The sequence below is a fragment of the Tupaia chinensis genome, unplaced genomic scaffold, assembly GCF_000334495.1.
Source record: "Tupaia chinensis unplaced genomic scaffold, TupChi_1.0 Scaffold138365_1, whole genome shotgun sequence".
In the NCBI taxonomy this organism is placed as follows: Eukaryota; Metazoa; Chordata; class Mammalia; order Scandentia; family Tupaiidae; genus Tupaia; species Tupaia belangeri.
This window is the reverse complement of record NW_006198262.1, coordinates 2,721,238-2,742,310: the sequence shown is the minus strand read 5'-3', so window position 1 is coordinate 2,742,310 and position 21,073 is coordinate 2,721,238. Positions and strand designations below refer to the sequence as shown.

Below are 21,073 nucleotides of genomic sequence, written 5' to 3'. Positions count from 1 at the left end.
CCTCTGTCTGTCTCTCCCTAGCAAGCACATGTGTCCTATGGCAAAAATAAATAAATAAATAAACCTAAAAAAATGAAAAACAAAAACAGAGTGTAGCCAAGATGAGCACCAATGAAGCTGAATTCTCACTTAATATTAATTACACTTTAATAAGAATGTTCACTCTGCTTATTAATTTTTATCTTTATGTAATTATTCAATAACCATTTATGAGGCAGCTACAATGGCAAGGGCTGGATCTGGAAACTAGCCGACACTGTCACTCCTCTCAAATCCCAATATGGAGCACCAGGCCTGACTCTTATCCTTAATGAACATCAATAGAGTAAATGAATGCATGGATAGCTGGTTGAGGATGAATGAATGAACCAGGAGCTCACAGTCCACCTAAGGGAACAGACACTTTTACTGACAAGACGCAGAAGGAGGTCAGCTAACATGCTGGAATAGACTCATCTCTGCTTGTGTAAGCCTGGAAGGCTACATGGAGGAGCTGTAGGTCTAGAATTCCAGATAGGAGTTTATGAGGAAAGGATCTGGGAGTGCAAAAGGAATGTGGAAGCTTGATATGTGGCATTCACTCAAGATGGCCCAAGTGAAGTCAGGAGGGCTGCCAAGGAAGGCAGGTGGCGGGGACCTTCTGTTGCCAGCCTTGGGGCAGATGGGGCCACCTGAGGCAGATCCCAGGCCCATTTATTCTTGGGGTGCAAGGAGAGCTCCTCTCAGTGGTCACTGAGAGCTGGATTGAGGCAGAAACAAGCTGGGTTCTTACATCCAGTAGTTCAATCACTCCTTGCAACCATGATGGAGGACACCTTGACACCTTGTACCTCAGTTTCCTCCTCTGTAAAACGGGGAGAGGTAACCTGAGTACATGCAGAAGGGGGTGAGTTGGGGCTCAGACCTAGACTCTGGCAAGTAATATAACCATGGGGGCTGCCAGCAGCTGTTGCCAGCCTTAAAATGAGAGGCCACACGTTGAAGGCAGGGAACAACTCTGCAGACCCAGCTCAGCTTCTCAAACCTCTGAGGTGATAGGAGGATGGTAAATAGCCTTGCTGAGGAGACAGGTCATGGAGACAACAAAGGGTACCAAAAACTTCTATATGGCCTCACCGGGTACAGCCCAACCTAGAGGAAACTGAGAGTACTTTCTGACCTGGGTAGTGGTATGGCCCCACCCTGGACACCCTTTCCCTGGAGGAAAAGGTCACATTCTTGTATGTCTTTGTCAGAGAGCAGGAAATATATCCATCAACTGGCCAGGTATGCATCCAATGCCTACATGTGCAAAGAGATGGGGAGGGGTCATAACTTGGGGCACTGATGAAATCTGGATGCTCACCTGGGTCAAGCAGCTTGGTAGATCCCTCTTCTTCAAAACCAAGAGAATGAACCTCTTCCTGAATTTGTCTCTGCCAGGCTTTCATCCCCTTGCCAGATGTGCACCTACGAGAGAGGGCGGTTCTGCTACGAAGCACGGCTTTATCCCACAGGCCTGCTTTCTCCGCCTCTCCTGATCTTTTCCGGCCTCAGGTGAGTAGGGCCATCCTTCACCTCTGCCAAGTGCTATACAGCTTGGAAAGGATACTCACACTCTGCTCACACTGGATGCTCAGAACTTTTGGGGAGCAACAGTCAGTCCAGCAATCCATGTTTCATAGTTGAGGATACCTATGCTCAAAGTCCCATAAAAAGAGCTGAAACCAAGCCCCAGGTCTTCCAGATCTCCATCCCCATTTTGTATCTTGTCTGCACTTCACCTGCCTGGAATAAAGGGGAGAGAATGCCAGATGCCGGTCCCACTTAACCAGCCATACGCATCCTGCTGATGGGCATAATGCTCCCAGGAATACTTTCTGCTTGCCCAGGTCTTGTGGCTCAGCTCTTACTTGTTCGGGTTGTGCGAGGTTCTACTCTCCTTGCCATTAAATCAGAAAATAGGTATTTTAGGTACAACAAATTGCTTGTTCAGTTAATCGGGCAACCCTTTGGCAAGGGAAAAACAATTTAACCACCTTAATCAGCTGAATTCATACCAGGCGCATCCTTCTGATTTATCGGTAATTGTCTCTGAAAACTCTTTCGGGGTGAGGATGTCGATGTTTGTTTCACTCTCTCTCACCGCTCTGTCAAGAACCATTCTGGACACTCCATTCTCTGCACATGATCTATGGAAATGCTCCATGGAGTATAAAATGTGCCCCAGAAAAGATGCTGGACCGCGGCCTGCCAAGAGCCCTGGCTGTCCCCACAGACGAGTGATGAGGGCAGGTGAGAATATCAGAGCATGTGCATGGAAGCCTTTCTTCTGCCCAGGCCATACGTACTGGGCACCACTGCATGGGAGGGGTGGGTGGCCCACCAATGCACTGTTTCTCAGTTTCCTCATACCTGTAGGAGGGGAGTGATGTGCTTAGGGACCCACTGTGAATTTTCTGAGTTGATGTGATTTGAGTGTGATTAACCACACAGCTAATTTCCAAAGAAAGGAAAACCATGAAAAAAACAACTCGAAAGTCTTTTTTTACCAGAGCTGTATTTTCAAGTTAATCACTTGTTTGTTGTTAAGTAAGGAGCTATATCTTGAATGTTTTCACTAAATAAGACCATATTTGAATGGATATTTAAATTTCTCACAGGTTGCATTTCACCTGAAGACGTCAATCTCTTCTTTTCTCTCCCTACCTCTCTCCTTCTCTTTTTTCTTTCCATTTTTTGCTGGCCATCAGTCTCTCAATCAGCTCACACACACATGAATCAGGCCTCTCCGTGATGGAGCCCTGTTCCTGGCCCTGGGCTTAAAGGAGTCTCTTCCTTGGAGTGGGAAGACAGACAAGCTGAGAATTCAACACATGAGACCCTGAGCAGGCTAAGAGAGCTCCAGGCATTACCATATGGTGGGACGGACATCTAGCTTGATAACTGGAAGAATGAGGCCAAACAGGTGAGCCAGCCACCCCGGGACTGCACACATATGTGATCATGAATACACATCCAGGCTCCCTATCCCAAGCCAATAATCCTGAGCCACATGTCATTGACCCTCTAACTGGATGCCCACACTGAAGACCCCAGGAGGCTAGAAAGTTCTCCCACTTATCCTGACTACCTCTCCAGCCTCATTCAGGCCTCAGTGAAACGTGTCTTCCTCATAAGACACATTTCACAAGACCTTTGCGGCACTGGCCTGGTCCCAGAAAGATGTCCTCTCGAGGTGTTGACCCTGGTCAGTGGTAACTTAGACTTGCAACCTTTCCCTTCAACACACACCTTCTGTGTTGTGTGTGTTTACCATTGGCCTCCACCATGGCTTGGGGTCTCAGTTCATCTTTGTGTCTCCAGTACCCCTGGAGAGGTTGGTGGATGGATGAGGTCTCATGGGTGAATGAATGAAGGTGTGTTCTCTTATTTGGAATAGCTACTGCACCCCAATTAAATAGCACCAATTAAATAGCACTAAGCTTGCCCCTTCTCAGAATGGCAGCAATATTCGCTATATAACTCGGTTTAGCATTTTACAGCTGTGACTCGAGTCATCACAAGGCAGATGTGAATGCTCTATTTTCCTAAGCCATAGCTACCAGAGCAGAAACATCCACTATACTCCCTTGGAACAGTCTGTCCATTCCCTGCCTCATCTGGTAACATTTAACACTGGCCCTCACCCCTGAGGTCTTGCCCCCACCTAGAGTTTACCCACCAGGCTGCCCTGGCCAGCCTTGACCTCACACTGGACGTGATGTATCATGGTTGAATTGGTACATTGAGGCCACAGAGAGTGTTCAGCATTTCTATACTTTTTCATGTTCAGCTTAAAAAACTCTTATCTCCAAATATCAGCTGAGACGACAGATAGTTATGGGAGATTGCAAAAATGATCCTGGGCTTCTCAAAATAAACTCTCCCAGGATTCCACTAAACAGCAAGTGCCCACCGTGAATGTTAAAGAGTTTTCAAGGGGCCAGTGGCAGTATAGTGGTTAAGACAGCTGGATTCTCACATGACTGACTGTGCAGTTCAAGTCCTGGATTGGACCTGCTGGCTTGAGGAACAGGCCAGATGCATGTGTGTACATGGCTAAAATCCTGAGAGGAGAAAGGAGGAGACGGGATTGTGGTTAACTCCCTTAAGGGGTGATTTCTCTCTCTCTGTCCTTCTCCATCAAGGGAATATACTTGCTAGCAAAAAAAAGTTCAGATCCTCAAAACTATGTTCTCACTATGATCACAATTTTTAAAATTAAGTTATTTTCTACATTTGTGAGATGGACTCTGTAAAGATGGGGAGAAGAAAAACATGACAGGTGTCTAACAGCTTTTCAGAAGGAAGAGTTCAAATCTAATGTGCTGAGGAGGGAAGGGGACTCTTGGTTCCTGCCACTGTTTCTTGTTGCGGGGGTTTGGCTGTGCTTTGCAGCAGACAGTGGCAGCCCTGGTCCATCTGGGTGGGTGTTGGGCAGGGGAGAGCAGTAGGAGTGCTTGTCAAACTTGGGGTACTAAGTCTACTCTGACCCCTCTGCAGAAATGGAGACTTCACTCTACTTGAAGGCTGACATCTAAAAGCAGGGCTTTAAATGATTCAAGCGGGAGTGATGTGCTTAGGGACCCACTGTGAATTTTCTGAGTTGATGTGATTTGAGTGTGATTAACCACACAGCTAATTTCCAAAGAAAGGAAAACCATGAAAAAAACAACTCGAAAGTCTTTTTTTACCAGAGCTGTATTTTCAAGTTAATCACTTGTTTGTTGTTAAGTAAGGAGCTATATCTTGAATGTTTTCACTAAATAAGACCATATTTGAATGGATATTTAAATTTCTCACAGGTTGCATTTCACCTGAAGACGTCAATCTCTTCTTTTCTCTCCCTACCTCTCTCCTTCTCTTTTTTCTTTCCATTTTTTGCTGGCCATCAGTCTCTCAATCAGCTCACACACACATGAATCAGGCCTCTCCGTGATGGAGCCCTGTTCCTGGCCCTGGGCTTAAAGGAGTCTCTTCCTTGGAGTGGGAAGACAGACAAGCTGAGAATTCAACACATGAGACCCTGAGCAGGCTAAGAGAGCTCCAGGCATTACCATATGGTGGGACGGACATCTAGCTTGATAACTGGAAGAATGAGGCCAAACAGGTGAGCCAGCCACCCCGGGACTGCACACATATGTGATCATGAATACACATCCAGGCTCCCTATCCCAAGCCAATAATCCTGAGCCACATGTCATTGACCCTCTAACTGGATGCCCACACTGAAGACCCCAGGAGGCTAGAAAGTTCTCCCACTTATCCTGACTACCTCTCCAGCCTCATTCAGGCCTCAGTGAAACGTGTCTTCCTCATAAGACACATTTCACAAGACCTTTGCGGCACTGGCCTGGTCCCAGAAAGATGTCCTCTCGAGGTGTTGACCCTGGTCAGTGGTAACTTAGACTTGCAACCTTTCCCTTCAACACACACCTTCTGTGTTGTGTGTGTTTACCATTGGCCTCCACCATGGCTTGGGGTCTCAGTTCATCTTTGTGTCTCCAGTACCCCTGGAGAGGTTGGTGGATGGATGAGGTCTCATGGGTGAATGAATGAAGGTGTGTTCTCTTATTTGGAATAGCTACTGCACCCCAATTAAATAGCACCAATTAAATAGCACTAAGCTTGCCCCTTCTCAGAATGGCAGCAATATTCGCTATATAACTCGGTTTAGCATTTTACAGCTGTGACTCGAGTCATCACAAGGCAGATGTGAATGCTCTATTTTCCTAAGCCATAGCTACCAGAGCAGAAACATCCACTATACTCCCTTGGAACAGTCTGTCCATTCCCTGCCTCATCTGGTAACATTTAACACTGGCCCTCACCCCTGAGGTCTTGCCCCCACCTAGAGTTTACCCACCAGGCTGCCCTGGCCAGCCTTGACCTCACACTGGACGTGATGTATCATGGTTGAATTGGTACATTGAGGCCACAGAGAGTGTTCAGCATTTCTATACTTTTTCATGTTCAGCTTAAAAAACTCTTATCTCCAAATATCAGCTGAGACGACAGATAGTTATGGGAGATTGCAAAAATGATCCTGGGCTTCTCAAAATAAACTCTCCCAGGATTCCACTAAACAGCAAGTGCCCACCGTGAATGTTAAAGAGTTTTCAAGGGGCCAGTGGCAGTATAGTGGTTAAGACAGCTGGATTCTCACATGACTGACTGTGCAGTTCAAGTCCTGGATTGGACCTGCTGGCTTGAGGAACAGGCCAGATGCATGTGTGTACATGGCTAAAATCCTGAGAGGAGAAAGGAGGAGACGGGATTGTGGTTAACTCCCTTAAGGGGTGATTTCTCTCTCTCTGTCCTTCTCCATCAAGGGAATATACTTGCTAGCAAAAAAAAGTTCAGATCCTCAAAACTATGTTCTCACTATGATCACAATTTTTAAAATTAAGTTATTTTCTACATTTGTGAGATGGACTCTGTAAAGATGGGGAGAAGAAAAACATGACAGGTGTCTAACAGCTTTTCAGAAGGAAGAGTTCAAATCTAATGTGCTGAGGAGGGAAGGGGACTCTTGGTTCCTGCCACTGTTTCTTGTTGCGGGGGTTTGGCTGTGCTTTGCAGCAGACAGTGGCAGCCCTGGTCCATCTGGGTGGGTGTTGGGCAGGGGAGAGCAGTAGGAGTGCTTGTCAAACTTGGGGTACTAAGTCTACTCTGACCCCTCTGCAGAAATGGAGACTTCACTCTACTTGAAGGCTGACATCTAAAAGCAGGGCTTTAAATGATTCAAGCCAGTAAGTCAGGGAACCAAAAGCCACAGAGAGACCCAACAACTCATGCTTCTGCAGGATGAAGGAGATGAAGGACAAGAGGACTCATCTGGCCAGAGCAAATGCTGGGGCCAGGCTGGCCTCCTGACCTCAGCCAGGAAAAGCAGGTAAAACAGGCTAAAATGATGGTTCTCTCCACATAAGCATCTGAGCTATTCTCCTTTTTTATTTCAAGGCATTGAGATAGTTGAATATCAGTGAGGAAATAAAGAATACCTTGTGATAAGAACAGCTCAGTGGAGACCTGGCCTGGGCTGATCTAATCCCTCCGAATTGGTAAGTTATCTACAAAGACTGGGGTTTATCACTTTATTTACTCAGAATGCCAAATAATTGCATGTGGCAGGGAAGGCAGTGCTACTTTTGGAGATGGCATTATTCTGGAAGTACAAATAAATTAAGGGACATTCCTGTGCTTTCCAGGAAGAAAGAACATTTGAACCCAGCTCCCTTGAACTCAGTTCCAGCTAGAGAGAAAGGAAACAGGGTGATCAAGGGTAGGATATAGAATTTTGAGCCCAACTGTCTTGCAGTGAGGACAGCTCAGTTGCTAGCTACCTCACTACAGTATAGGCAATTGGCAGTTTCATAGTCTTAGGCTGACTAGATGGCTGGTCACACATACCACTAAACATACCTGCTTCTGTGTTGGGGTACTGGTGGGGCAGAGAGACGACCCCACAGTCCACACCAAGATGGCACCAGTGGGTAGTCTTCATCAAGCTTGCTTATCCCCTGCCTGTGAGGGCAGTAGCCCAGAGTGGGGTCTTGGTTCTTGGTCCTGGGAAGGAGCTGCTGCCCACAGAGTCATAATAAGACACTGTGCTGGGTGATCTCTCAATGCCATAGGGATCATGGCTACCACCAGGCTCCAGAAAATCACGAAATACAAATTGTTAGCAGCTTCCAGGCCATTTGCAAATAAACCATCACAGTGAGGCATTAAAAGAACCCCTAAATAAGCATCCTCGAAGGTAGTGACATGGAAGCTTGTTTATATCCTTTCTGCTTGACACTTGTTCCATCAAAGGGAAGCTACACTCACCCCCATGGAGAGGCTGTGCAGACAACATTTAAAATGCAAAGATCTGCTGATTTTTTATACGGAATTATACAAATGGAACTGCTCTTCCATTTTATGATTGAATTAGGTAATGTATTGATGGTGCAGAAAGATCCAAGGTTATGTCCTTGTTTTCCATGATTTATGGAGTTGGAGCATTTTATAGCTCCTGGTTCTGGACACAATCATGCTAACGATATTGTGCTTTTGGTGCCCGGGAAGGCTGACTGTCACACAGGCGCTGGACACTGGACTGATTGGAAGGGGTTCCAGGTCATTATCACATTCTCCAGAGAAGCCCTGCTAAGAGAGGAAACTCCAGCAGCAGGAGATTGGCTTTGTTGTTTTGTCTTTTTTCCTCCTGCCATGATGAATTACAATAACATGAGGCAGAAGACAATTGCTTGGGATTGTGGCTCCACTCTCTGAGGCTGACAATGGGTTCTGCTGTCCAACGGAAGAAATCCTCTGGCTCTTCCCTCCAGTTCCTGGTGGCCCCTTGACAGCTCTAGTAGAGGACAGCTGGCACAGCCAAGAGGTCAGAGGGAATGAGGTTAATAGACTGTCCGATCCTGTTTCTGCTCAACCTCTGTACCTGCTCTGCATTGACCAGCTGCCCCTGGACAAGTGGGTACCTCTGTGTCTCACCGTACTCATTCATGAGATGGTGAGGTGTCCACTTGTCTTAAATGACCAAGATGCAACTCTTATTTGGAAAAAGAAGAGGAGCCAAAGGTTCCCATAAAAATCTTCTCATTCCAGGATTCTACCCAGAAAAGATAATGACTTGGGGATGTCTGAGAAGCAGAGAGAATGAGCTGGGAATCGGGACCAAATGTGAGTGTGCTCAAGGTGCTCTATCCCCTTTCCCAGGTGGCCAGGCAGGTCAGGGAGCAGCCCTTGCTTTGAGGCCTGACCCCATTTCCTGTAGCTCCTTAGGCTGATTACCAGAAAGCCGCACTGATAAACATGGATATGAAGCTGCCTAAGCCCAGGCCACAGGGATGTCTCAGGGCCTACTCTTTGCTACCTGCCCCATGAATCCCTAAACCTGGAAGATGTGCTGAGCCAAGAACAAACGGAACATAGAATGGTTTCTACCAAGGAAAGTTATCAGCTTGTTAACAGCTATCCCAGTTGGGGAAGGACAGCTGGCACAGCCAAGAGGTCAGAGGGAATGAGGTTAATAGACTGTCCGATCCTGTTTCTGCTCAACCTCTGTACCTGCTCTGCATTGACCAGCTGCCCCTGGACAAGTGGGTACCTCTGTGTCTCACCGTACTCATTCATGAGATGGTGAGGTGTCCACTTGTCTTAAATGACCAAGATGCAACTCTTATTTGGAAAAAGAAGAGGAGCCAAAGGTTCCCGTAAAAATCTTCTCATTCCAGGATTCTACCCAGAAAAGATAATGACTTGGGGATGTCTGAGAAGCAGAGAGAATGAGCCGGGAATCGGGACCAAATGTGAGTGTGCTCAAGGTGCTCTATCCCCCTTTCCCAGGTGGCCAGGCAGGTCAGGGAGCAGCCCTTGCTTTGAGGCCTGACCCCATTTCCTGTAGCTCCTTAGGCTGATTACCAGAAAGCCGCACTGATAAACATGGATATGAAGCTGCCTAAGCCCAGGCCCCAGGGATGTCTCAGGGCCTACTCTTTGCTACCTGCCCCATGAATCCCTAAACCTGGAAGATGTGCTGAGCCAAGAACAAACGGAACATAGAATGGTTTCTACCAAGGAAAGTTATCAGCTTGTTAACAGCTATCCCAGTTGGGGATGCACACAGGATCCTGCACATGCAGTCCACAGCAGCATTTCCTGAGTCCCGGGGCTTTGTAAACAGGCATGAAACTAAATTCGAATCCACTGGGAGTAGGAAGGTGAGGGCCAGCAGTGGAGTTTGGGAGAGACACCCTGCCCCTGCCAATCCAAGGACCCTGTTTTCCTGGCTGTTATCCCTGGGCCTTCCACCTACCCCTTCCTTCCTCCACCCCTTTCCTCTCCATTTTTCCTTTGTCCCCCACACTGCACGCTGTCTGCTTCTGACAGCCTGCTTATCTGATGCTGCCTGGGAAGCCCCACAGTGCCCCGATCCCAAGCACCAAGCTCTCTTGCCCCTTTCATGTAGCACCTGTCCCAGGCCCACCCTGGCTTCTCTGAGGACAGAAATGGCCTTTCCTTCCCCACCTCCACACCCATTGCAGACAGCTCAGGAATGGATGAGAGAGAGGATGCGGCCACAACTTACGTTTGGCCGAGTGAGTCCTTTTGATCTTCTCCATGCTTGAGTCCAGAATACTTGCAAGAATGCACAGAGGGGGGACAGGATCATGGGTGCTGGTGCAGGAAGGGCCTTGCTTGTATTTCTCTGATCTCGGCTTTAGCACGTCACATTTGCCTCGCCCCCCAATGAATATCCTAGGTGACTCATTGAGACAGAGGACTGGCTTCAGGGTGGAGCACCCAGGCCAGTGGCGCCAACATTACCAGATCACTGAACGAGAAACACTGGAGTGGGTCAAGGAAGATGCATCTTAACAAAGATTCCCTGGGATGCAGATTCCAAGCTCTGGGGGCACAGTGAGAATACTGGCTCTTCACTGATAACACCAGGCAGGCACCATGTGAGATGTATTCTGGCATTAGTTACTTTAATTTTCCATGAGGAATAAAAGATAGATGCTGTCATTAACCCCGATCTACAGATGAAGGAGTAAGGTGGAGAGGGTAAGCAATGTGTGTAAGATCACACAGCTGGTAAGAGTCCAAATTTGAGCCCTGATCACCTGACTCTTAGCATTAAATGAGCTAGGCCTCTAGAAAGTGCTACAGTTGGACTCTGAGGAACAGAGAGAGCACCAGGGGCCTGGGCTGACACAGGAACCTGGATGAGGATACAGTCTCACTCCTATGGACTCATCTTCATCATTACCCTCATCATCACACTCACATGCGAAATTCCAAGAAAGGCTCAGTATGGCTCTGGGTGCCACTGGAGGGAGAGGAGGAGGATATAGGAAACATAACACAGTCTTGGGTTCAAGACCACTACTCATGAAACAGACAAAACCAGGCAGATGTTTTGAAGGTGCCACAGAGCTCAGAGGGGACCATGGAAACCCAGGGCTGTGGAGAGTCCAGCTAGAGGGCTGGTTGGATCTCAGGACTGGCAAAGGAGAAAAGGCATTATGGGCGCAGACATGAGGGGGGTGGGGCCTGACCGGGGTTAGGGGAGGGAGCCATGTGGGGAAAGCTACAGATAGCCAAGCCCAGTTGGAGACTAGACACAGCATCTCAGATTTAAGAGCAGGGAGACAATATTTTAGAAATGGCAGTGACAACAGCAATGGCAGTGACAATCATAGATCATCTATGGAGAACCTTATCAATTAGTACCACAGACCTGTGACATTGGTACTTCCATATTTTATAGACCCTAAGATACATGCTGCTGGGGTCAGCAGGTGGTATAGTGGCTGAAGTGCTGGACTTCTACCTGGTCAGCCGCAGTTCAAATCCTAGACCTGGTAGACTTGCTTTCTCACTCTCTTTCTCTCTCTGGTGAGGGTGTGTGCCCTACAGCAAATTAAAAATAGTAATAGTAAATCAAATTAATTATTTTTTAAGAAAAGATACATGCTACTTACACATTTCACATCTCTGAAGCTGAGAAATTGGGATTTGTGACCAATCCACAGCTTTTTAGCATCAATGGACAATGATGTAGGTAAACTCTGACCTAGATCTCTGGATTAATCCTGGCCCTTGCTTTTCCTGGCTGTGTGGCTTTATCAAATTCCCTACTTTCTCTGAGTTTCAGTTTCCTCATCTGTAAAATGGGGATCATCCTAGGGCCGCTGTGAGGCTTGACTAGAACTCAAAGCAGCACTTGACACTAACAGGCCTAAGAGAAGTTATTACTTTGGGTATTGTCATCCCCTTCATGTTGCAAGTAGGGAAACTGAGGCAGAGAATATGACTACATTGCCCAGTATCATAGCAGTAACCACACTTGCCCACTAGGGTCTGTCTGCTCCCAAGAAGCCTACAAGTACATGGCATAACCTCTCCTTTAGAGCATGCAGAGAAGGAGATGTACAAATGCAGGATGAACTGTCTTTTTTTTAATTTCTTTTTTTGGAGAGGTATTTTGTTATAGGGCGCATGTGCTCACCAGAAAGAGAGCACTTTCTGGGGGGTGAGAAATCCCCTCTCCTCCATTCTCCTCTTGGGATCTTGGGTACGCATGCACATGCGCCTGGCGTGAGTTTAAGCCACCAGGTCCGGGACTCGAACCGTTGTTGACTACATGAGAGTCCAGTGACACAGCCATTACGTCAACTGCTGGTCCCAGGATGCACTGTCTTCAGAGGCTTGCTTTGTCCCACGCCCTTGATGTGCATGAGGCTTTGTAGGGGTAAGAAGGAGAACTACTCTGACCCTAGGTATGGCCTCTGTCTAAGTCTATGCTCTCTGCCCCAGCTGGACCGGTGAGAAGAGAAATTCCCAGAATACAGACAGAATTCAGCACTTCTGCAGGCTAGATGCTCAGATTCCCTTCCCCCAAGCAAATGCATAAAAATTGCCACTCTGGACCATGACCCTGAAGGCATCCAGGTCCCCAGAGCCCTGCACTTAGGGTGGGGTGTGGCCGGTGGCCCCTGCCTGACTCTGGCCAGCACTCAGCCTCCTGGCCTTGGCCTGGGGCTGGCGAAGGAGGACTCTGACAGTGTGGCCAAGTTGACATTCCTCTCTGCTGCAGTCTGTGGCAATTTTGCACACTGTCCGTGCTGCTGAAAACATGGGCTTCCAAAGGGCTTTACCAAACACTGCGGGCATTTAGCGGGCTGCAGCTAACAGTGGGGCATTTCATCAAACTGTCTGAAATAACACTTGATGTTTGTCCAGTCTAGACAAAGGGATTTTGTATGAGTTTGGCTGTTTAATCTAAAAACTGCACCTGTCTCTTTGATTTATTTAACTCTTCCCCCCAGGATTTTAAACCAATAACGGGTGCTAGAAAACACTCCATTTCAAACAGAACTTGCTCAGAAGTTTATCTTTGCTATATTTCCAAATCCACTCAAATTCTAATGCCAAAGACCTATTATTTAGCTCATATATCGTACAGGTTATAAGACACTAAAATGTAATCCTGCAGAAAAATGGTCCATTTCTACTCCCCTTTAGCCAAAAGTCCATATAAATACACCACCAGAAAGATGCTTGTGATGGAATCAAAGATCCTAAGCAGCAATGCTACATTAAACCTCACCATTCTTACTGAAATGGAAACAAATTTTCTATGTCTGTATGTAAAAACTACAGTGCACCTGATAATACAGCTGTTAGTTCTTTTTACCCAGGAAACAGTCTATGCCCAGTAGTTGTACAGATTCTAGGGTAGTTTTGCAAGAGAGAGAAATGGACACCAGCAGTCTGAACATTGGCCAGAAATGGGGTCAGCAGCTCTGTAGCAGTCAAATTCACAAAAGTCTACTGAGTCAAGGTACAGAGCACCACAGGGACGGAAGACAGAGGAGCCGTCTGACCCACAACCCCACTCCTTTCCAGCCTCTGCCTCCCAGGGAGGAATTACTGAGTTCAGTGTGCCCCTAAAATTTATGTCCATCCAGAACCTCAGATGGTGACCTTACTTGTAAATGGGTCCTTTGAAAATGTACTTAAGTGAAGAAGAAGTTATATGGGATTATGATGGGCCCCAAATGCAATGATGAGTGTGAGGGCTGATCTTATTTGTCAATTTCACAGGTCTATAGGGTCCACAGACATTTGGTCAAACATTGCTCTTAGAATGTCTGTGAGCGTTTGTCTTCCTGGATGAGATGAAAATTTGAATTGTTAGACTGAGTAAAGCAGATGTCTCTCCCCAGAGTGGGTGGGCTTGTCTAACCACTTGCTGGCTTGAATAAAATCAGTTGGGTAAGAGGGAACTAGCTTTGCTTTACTGCTCCAAGCAAGGACATTGGTCTTTCCCTGCCTTCGGACTGGAGCTGAAAAACTGGCTCTCCTGCAGTCTTAAGCCTGCTGGCATTCAGACTTGGAAGTGCTATGGGTTCCCCTGGTTCTCAGACTTTTAGGGTCAAACTGGAACTTACGCCACCAACTCTCTAGAGTCTCTGTCTTACCCACTACAGACTTTGGGACTTCTCAGCTTCCATAATCATGTGAGTTGATTTCTTACGAGTCTGTTTATATATACACACCCACATTCTATTGGATCTTTTTTTCTGGAGAACCCTGATTAATACAGTTGATGTCTTTATAAGAAGAGAAAAAAATATACAGAGAGATAAACAAATGGAATAAAGCCATGTGAAGATGGAGACAGAGATTAGAGAGATGCACCAGCAAACTAAAGAACACCAAGGACTGCCAGAAACTGTCAGAAGCTGGGAGAGGAAGGCAAAGATTCTCCCCTAGACCCTCAGAGGCTGTATGGTCCTACAGCACCTTGATCTTGTTCTTTTGGTCTCCAGAACTGTGACATAATAAATCTTGTTTTAAGCCACCCAGTCTGTGGTACTTGGTTATGGGATCTAATTCAGACAGCCTGACGTCCTGGGGTCACTTATGACCTGCGGCTCCTGACAAAAAGTCCACAACATGAGGATAATTTATTCACCCATTCATCCATCTATCAGATATTTATTGAGTGCTTGCTATTTATGGTCTTTGTCCTAGGAGCTAATGACACAGGGTATGACTCCATGCCCTCATGGAATTCGGGTTCTAGAGAGAAGAGACAGGCCAGTGGATCAGATGGTGATGAGTGCTGTCAAGAGAAATTACCATGTCATGAAATGTGTCACCAAGTATTAGGGAAGGGGTAGCACTTTTTAAGAATAAAAAGAACTTGGGACCAGCAGATAGAGTAATGGTTACGCTGGACTCCTACGTAGTAGACTGCAATTCGAGTCCTAGACCCATTGGCTTAAAACTCACACCAGACATGTGTGCATGTTTGCCCAAAATCACAGGAGGAGAATGGGGTTGCAGCATGGCCATCCCCTTTGGGAGGTGATTTCTTGCTGTCTGTCTTTCGGTCTCTCTGTATCTCCAGCGAGCACATGCACCCTATAGCAAAACAAAACAAAACAACAACAAAAAAAAAACCTTAGCAATGGTAAAGACAGTGTGGAACAGGGCAGGAGAAGGGAAGAGTATGGAGAAGGATAGCAAGAGAACAAATAGAGAAGCACTACATTAGTGGAGCATAGAAATGGTTTATTATCTGTGGATGATAACATGTACAGTATTCTCAACTGAACTGGTCTGAGAAGTGTTTCATGTTGGGTAAAATCTTTTTACAAGCAAAATGATAAATAGTGATTGAATACTTAAAAAATAATGAGAATAATAAAATAATAGTAATCTGAAAAAAATGATGAAAAGCTATTTGATGGTGATGATGTGGATAGTAATGTCTTTGTCTTGACTGATATGCATGGTATTCCTTCTGGGAAAAGAAATGTAACACACTGTAAAATTATACATGATTTAATGTAATATAAACAAGATTATACTAATAATAAATTTTTAAAAATTTTAAGAAAAGAAAACAAGGAGCTGAGGGTTCATGGCATAGAGCTGTCTTCCAAAGCTTACCTTCCGTCTTGAAACATGCATGCCTGACTGTGGTTCAAAGACTCATCATGTGGCTCTGGATAAGTTACTGAACCTCTCTGAGTTTCATAAACTATGAAGTGGGGATAAGGAGAGCAGCAAGTCCATCGGACTGTTACAAGGACTGCATGAGCTATTTCAATTTAGAGACAGGCTCATGGTCCTGTTGAGTTAAATGTTAGCAATTATTTGGACCCTTCCACCCAGATGGAGAAATTGACCACAATGGTGAACAGACTTCATTGAGGCTCTTGTAGTCCCCTCTCTGGTTGTTCAAAGTCCTTCTCTTGAGTGTGGGTGGGACTCATGACTCACCTGTAACCTACAGAATATAGCAAAGGTGAAGATATAACTTCTGTGATAATGTTACATGTGACAGTAACACCCAACTTGCTAGAGAATTCTTCCTAGCTGGCTTTGCATGTTATGAACTACCATATGGAGAGAGCCACAGGGTGAGGAGCTGACTGTGAGCAAGAAAGAGAAGACCTCAGCCAGGCAGCCCTCAAGAACTGCATGCTGTCAACAACCATGAGACCTAGGCACCCAGCATTCTCCAGTCAAGCCAACGACCAGAGCAAAGCTCAGGGTAACATCTCAACTGCAGTCTTAACATAGTATCCAGCTAAGTTGTGCCCAGACTCTGAACCCAGAGAATGTGTGAGATAATAAATGCGTACTGTTTTAAGCCATTGAGTTTATGATTATTTGTTAAGCAGCAATCAATAATTAACAGAGTGCATGGTCCCGGACCAGGTTCACTGATGTCTGTGATACAAAGACTTTCAAGTGTTTGTTTCTACCCAACATTGCTCTAAGTGCATTACAAATACTCAATCTTTCTCAACTGAACCTAGGAGAATTCTATGAACTTTGGGTCACATTGTAGTCACATACAGAAGCTAGTAAATCAATGTGGCTGCTTCCAGTAGAGAAAAGAATGTCCTGTTGCAGTCAAGGCTGTCCCTACTGCGTGTGGGAGATGTATCAATTCACTGCCTTGGGGACTGTTGTACTCACCACCTGTCTGCACCAGGGCGATTCATTCTCATGATGCCACCAAGAAAATGTGGCGCTCATGCAACTAACCAGGACACCAGGTCACCTGATATTTCTATTTCTTATGAAAATGACTGGAATGGCATTCCAACTGAGACCAATAGTTGGCTTCAAGAGTGCAATGGACAGAGAAAAGCAAATGTGTCATTTTTTATCATTTACAAAATATATGCAGAGTCTTCAAAAACTTCATGAAAAAAGCATATTATGAAAAGCACTATGCCTGGATTTCAAAAAATTTTGCACCAAAATAAACTCGTATTTTAATTTCATTTCCCACGAACTGCTGTTTTCATTTTTGTTTTTGCTATAGGGCATGTGCACTCACCAGAGAGAGAGAGAAAGTGAGAAATCACCCCTAAGGAGGATGGCCACACTGCAATCCCTCTTCTTCCACTCTCCTCTCAGGATTTTGGATATGCATGTACATGTGCCCAGAGTGTTTTTCAAGCTGCCAAGTCTGCGACTTAAATCATACTGTTGGCGATATGGGACCCAGTGCCTTAACCTCCCCACTACCTGCTGGCCCTCCACAGATTTTTTTATGTCCTCTCATATTTAGCTGTTGCCCCTGATTACCTGAACACACACACACGCACACACTTGAAGGCCAAGTTATTTTATTTATAACATTAGCTGGGATCTCTTCCACTCTACAAGAATATACTCTGACCGATTTTAAGAGTTTCTCTTGCACACCATGGCTTTGCACCCACTCCTTAGTGAGCCTGGTTTCAAATATTAGATTTCTTTTTAATCTTTCCTTCCCTCCTTAATCCCCTCCCTGTCCTTCCCTTGGCATAACAAAAGGGCCAAGAAAGGGGCTAGAGAGGGGCAGAATCCCTGGTGGGAAGAGGAAAGAAAAGCTGCTGGCCAGTTCTGGTGAGGCCTTCTTCCATTTGAAAAGTTCATTTACTACAAACAAAAGCAATTAATCTTAGCAGCACACCCAGCAGGGCGACTGTGAGCACAGGGCAGCCTCTATTTGTGGAGGCAGTGGTGTGTGAGGTCAGAATCCTCAATCTTGGGAGGGCAGTTATGAAGCTGGAACTTGCATAAAATTATAGCCCACCCTGACTGTCTGCTAGGTGTCCCCTCTATCCTACTACTTGTCACTGAGGCTGGATTTACAAGCCCCCTTGATGGGAAGCTCACTCTCACCATGGGTGGCTCATTTCCTCACTGCATGTTTATTGAAAACATGTCACTGTTCACCTTGGTTTAAACGTAGCTTCCCTGCAACCCCTGCCCACAGCTTCCCATTCTGCCATGGGGTCTGGGTGCGCTGCTGGACAGCCCTCCTGACCTGTGAGGTCAGCTCTCATGGCCTTAATCCGCCGCCAGTCTCCCCTCTCCCAAGCTGCCTTTCCTTCTGGATGAACAAACATTTGCAACACTAACCACAATTTCTGTCTCTCCCTCCACCATCTTCTATCCATGGGGTTAATGGACCCTATCTGGACACCCAATGGGGATGCCCAGGCCATACCAGCAGGAGTCAGTCAGACTGACCAAGAACCCCCCTCTCCTGGTGGAAGGAGGCAGACAGCAAGCATGTCTAAATTAAAGGATCAACAAGACAATTTCAGATGATCCTGAATGGCCTACGAAGAAAGAGGGGTATGATGGAGAAACTCAAACAGGCCTTTAGTGACAGGATGGCAGGAATGTCCACTGGAGCACAGGAACAAGAACGAGTAATTCCAGAAAAACACTGGGCACGCCAGGCAGCTGGTCTGCATTCAGAATGCTCTCTCCATGGCTCCTGGCATTATCAGCCTGAACTGGTCATCTCTGTGCAGGAACAGGAAGGAGTGTGGTGGGTGTGGGTCGAGATGTCCACAATCATCTGTTCCTAGGATGTTTGTAAGCTCCTACTTCCTAGGTATGGGCAAGCTGAGCTGTGTGGCCTCTTTCCTGGCATGGGCAAGCTGTGCTCTTCAGAAGGAATCAGGAGCAGGACAAGGAGGGGTTGAGGAGGTTGGAGTAAAAAGGTTGATCTAAAGGAGCCAGGATGATGTAAGAATACAAATGTGAGGGTGTTCCTCTGTCATTAGAGAGCTTGTCTTTGCCTCCCTCCCTCTCACTTCCCAAATCTTGCCCCAAGCCCAATTCTTAGAAGGCCTCTTCAGAAGATGTCCAGCCCTGCCTGCCCCCCCCACCCCAGTTCCTGTGAAATTGAGACCAGAACATTAGTGGGATTTTGTTGATGGCTTTTATTATTAGTTTAAACTTTTGAAGCCAACACTATGGCATTTATTTTCCCCATTCTTAGGCAAATCCTAGAGGTCCTTTTGGCATGCAGAAGCTGAAAACCTCAAATCCTTAAATCAACATTTTTTTTTGCTGCCTGCCTCTACTTTGGTAGCAGACACTGACAGAGAAGAGGGATGTGTTATCCCAGAAGCCCAGATAACAAACAAGCTGGGCATCTGGCCATCCTTATATCATAGTCCAGTTACTCTGTGGGTTGGACTCCCCAAGGAAGATCTAGCTTCTCCCTTAGCCTCACAGCATTTGAAAACTGACTAGCCAGAGTCCCTAAGAACAGCACAGATTTTACTGTTTCTGAGGTGAGATGGTGCAGGCATCGGAATCTGGGCCCCTAGGAGGACAGGAGCTGGGGTCAGAGTCTAACCAAGCCAGCTGCACCGGAAACTTCACATTCAATGACGCAACCAAATGCACTTCAGAAGCCAGTGGCATCTTCTGGGTTTCTTTGCCAAAGTTTGGATTCTACTGATTTGTCGTAAATAAACTCAATTTTCACTCTCTTCACACAAATCATCTTTTTTTAGAACTGGTTATAAAAAAAAAAAAAGAAAAAAGAACAAGCAAGTGCATTGGAGATGAAGAAATCAGAAGAGTGTGACTAATACACTAGCACCAAAAATGAAATAAGGAGGCAACACCAGTGCCCACTGGTCTCCGTGACAATGAGAATGAACAAGACAAGGATCCATCAAGTGAAGTATATATGCCCAGGAGCCACAGAAGAGGAGGAGAAGGGTATAAAATGAGCAGTGAAACACCTACAGCAGTAGCTGCCCCTGTGCAAAGACGAAGCTGGTAGCACATAGGACAGATTTCTTCTCCCACATGGGTGTCTCGGCCCCACAGGAAATGGAAAAGGCCTTCATGCTGCTTCATTGTAGCAACTCTGCAGAATGCTCAGACATGCTGTTGGTTCATGCTTTTCTGCCCACAAGGCTTTCAGGGCAGGATTTAATTGGCAAGGGCTACATCATCATCACCAGTGGGATAATGCAAGGCACTGGATCCTACTGAGATGTTGTATAGTAAAGAATTTAACTTTGTCCCAAGAGAGGTGAGGGCTTTACCTCAGCTCCTGGGAAACATCCAGGCCTTAGAATGTCCTGCCTGATGAGAATGTCTGTGACACCCAGGGCCTTCTCTGGCCACCAGACAGTCTAGCCCACACAGTCACATGGAATCTGCTTGTTGTCCTGGAGACTGAGGCTAGTCATGTGGGAAGTCAACCAGTTCTATGTGACTAAGCCCAACAGACTGTGGACACTGAGGCTCAGGGAAGCTTCCCTGGTTGGTGATGCTCCCTATGGACTGTCATTCATGTTGCCAGGAAAGTGATGTGTTCTGATTGCATGGAAGAGGACAACCAGAAGCTCTGTTTGTAGCCCTCCCTGACTCTGCCTCATGTGTCTCTCTCCCCTTGGCTGACTTTCATCAGCCATGAGTATAACATCATTCAATGACTCCTGCAAGTCCTTCTAGAGAATTCTTATGCCTGAGGGTGGTCTAGGACCCCTGAATGCTGTAGCTGGCAATGGAGATGCACGTAGCCCTAGGGTCAACATATGTAGCTGATGTCACAAGTGGGGATGATTGTATGACTCTCTGTAACTTTGCACAAGTACATTCCCATCACTGGTCCAGTATGGAGAAGAGAGAACAGCTTTTGCTCTGGGTGCCACTCTCCCTTCACATCTTGATCACTCTGACCCCTCGACCTCATGACAAAGGGGCAGTGTTCCCAAACCAGCAGGAAGCTGCTGGAAACAGTGCCCAGGACGATGTCTCCATGGCCACACGGCAACGTGACTCATGCCCTGTGCAGAGACTGTGTTTGAAAACGCTGAATGTCAGAAAGGAAGAGCAGAGGCAGGCATAGAGACAGAAATAGGCGCGGGCAGATGAAAGGATGCTTTCGTTTGCCTGGAGCTTTCTGCCAGAGATCCCAAAACATGAGATAGGAGGCAGAGAAGGGTGTGGCCTGCTTACTCTACCCTGTCCCCTGTGCAATTGAAAGTGTCTCACCAACCCAGACCTTGGAAAGGGGGAGGCATCGAGACCAGAAGCCTAGAACTGCAGTTGCAGCTGCACCCGATGCCCTGGCCAACCCCTCTTGGTACTTGCCAGGCTGTTGGGCTTCAGGGCTCCCCCACCCCAGAAGTTCCCCCTCATGTCTCACTTCAATCTTTCAGTCCACATTCAGCATTTCTGCTTTTGTACTGACCTC

General features: G+C 46.5%; 1 protein-coding gene and 1 long non-coding RNA gene across 2 annotated transcripts in view; one reads left to right on the top strand and one right to left on the bottom strand.

The window, feature by feature from the left end:
* LOC102497896 (uncharacterized) overlaps nucleotides 1–2,941 on the top strand; it is a 9,161-nt gene extending 6,220 nt beyond the window's left edge. The window contains exons 2-4 of the long non-coding RNA XR_336389.1: nucleotides 1,423–1,536; nucleotides 2,138–2,274; nucleotides 2,733–2,941. This is a non-coding gene — a long non-coding RNA (uncharacterized LOC102497896). The remainder of the gene's footprint in view (nucleotides 1–1,422; nucleotides 1,537–2,137; nucleotides 2,275–2,732) is intronic.
* The window catches only part of AJAP1 (adherens junctions associated protein 1), a 153,935-nt gene that overhangs the window by 106,328 nt on the left and 26,534 nt on the right, over nucleotides 1–21,073 (bottom strand). The window lies entirely within an intron of this gene.